Raw genomic sequence first — 1,911 nt, forward strand, 5'->3', positions numbered from 1 at the left:
TCATCATCATCATCATCATCATCATCATCATCATCATCATCATCATCTCCATCATCATCATCATGGCAGTGTGGTGCAGTAGATAGAGCAAGGGATTTGGCAACAGGAAGATATGGGTTTGAATTCAGCATCAGACACTGATTAGCTGTGTGACCCCAGCTGAGTCATGTAACATCTCTCTTGGTATAATGTTAATGGGTTTTAAGATCTTCCCTGCCCATTAACAGGCCTCATGTGGAGCCCATTAAGAGAAGCTTGCTCGGGGGAGGCTTGCTTGTAGGAAGGCTTTCACACCTTTTGTTAATTTCTAATTAGACATTGAATTATGAGGGTTGTGATGCCTTCTGGCTCTAAAAGGGTATATATACTCTGAGGTTATCATTTTGCTTTGGAGCTCACTCATTGGAAGAGCGTTCTTGAGATTTGACCAGATGAGACTCTGGGTAGCCATCAAGGAGTCCCCAGCTTTGAAAAATTCATATGTTGGTGCTTTTCTCTCTGGTAACTATGTAGGTATTGCTTTGGTTAGACAGTTGGATCTGTATTGCTCTGTACTAATTTCTCAGACAGTTAGAAACCCTGTCTGTTGGTCTTTATTTCTCTGCTTATATTTTCTCTATTTCCTTTGTTTGGGTTTTCTCTGAAGTTCTGGGTGCTGATTTTCCCCCTGAACTAATGAATGTAATTAAATAGATTTTTGACCCCTGGAACCTCTTTCCTAGTAAAGTAGATCTAAGAACCTGTGCTAGTAGCCATCCTGTGTATGCCAGTGTAGTTTCTGCTACACTTGAGGCCTCAGTTTTCTCATCAATAAAATTAAGAGGTTGGATTATACAGCCTCTGAAGTCTGATGAGTTATGTATGGGCATGGGAACTTGTGATGGTGGTTTCTGAAGGAAGATAGAGAGTGCTTGTGGTTTTAGTCAGATGTTTTTGATTTAAACAAGAAGAAAGTACATTTTCATAATTATAGATACAATTATGTATATACTCATATACACAGATATCCATATCCATATATATCATACACATACATATCTGTATATGCATATGGTAGTCTGTCCCCCTTACTTTTTTCTTAAAAACTGGATATATGATTTCATTAGTAAAAGCATCTTCCAGGGATAGAGAAGATGCCGCAAAGATCAGAACCTTCTCTGTAACTTATAGTCTTGAGAGTTGTCTAAGGTGCTGAGAGGAGAGGCATGGCTTGAACTCAGGTCTTCCATGCTGTGAGGCTAGGTTTCTAGCTATTACTAAAATTCCTCCTTCAAAGCACTTACACTTCTGACTTCTCATTTGATCCTCAGACCACACGTTGCATTGCAAGTATAATGCCTATTTTCAAGATAGGGAAACTGAGGCATGGCAGATTTCAGGACTTAACCCTGAGAAACTGCAGCAGATGTTTTCTAAAACTCTTCCCCACTGGATCAGGCAGAGGGCATTCTCTTGGAGCAGAACTTGACAGATGAATTGCTTGGGATACAATGTCAGTTTCTCCATAGGATTCTATCTTGAGTGCCTCATTTTGGTACGCAGATCTGGAGGCTATGCCAATGGAATGAAGCCCATAGTGGGACCACCTCTGATCTTTATGCCTGTGTGACCTAGGGTTAATCACTTAGCCACTCTGGTCCTCAGTTTCCTCATCTGTACAATGAGGGTCTCTGAGGTTTCCTCCAGCACTAAATCTATGTTCTTATGAGAGAGCTAAATTTATATAATTCAAGAAAGTCTGCAATTAATCAACTCCTACTTGCATTCTGGGCATCTCTCTGCAATCAATAAACATTCTAGAATTTATATAAAAATAAATTTATATAATATATAGTTCATGTATATAATATAAATAAATTTATGTAATTTATATGACTAAACTATGAATTAATTCTGCTACTAATATAGTCT

General features: G+C 38.6%; 1 long non-coding RNA gene across 1 annotated transcript in view; it reads left to right on the forward strand.

Annotated features, from left to right (window-relative positions):
* Positions 1 to 839, forward strand: part of LOC138162080 (uncharacterized) — a 2,045-nt gene extending 1,206 nt beyond the window's left edge. The window contains exon 2 of the long non-coding RNA XR_011168533.1: positions 1 to 839. This exon is cut by the window's left edge and continues 201 nt beyond it. This is a non-coding gene — a long non-coding RNA (uncharacterized lncRNA).
* Positions 840 to 1,911: the final 1,072 nt, after the last annotated feature.

The sequence above is a fragment of the Petaurus breviceps genome, unplaced genomic scaffold (genome assembly GCF_028583685.1).
Source record: "Petaurus breviceps papuanus isolate PSGF00001 unplaced genomic scaffold, PetGlider_PUasm1.0 186, whole genome shotgun sequence".
NCBI lineage: Eukaryota > Metazoa > Chordata > Mammalia > Diprotodontia > Petauridae > Petaurus > Petaurus breviceps.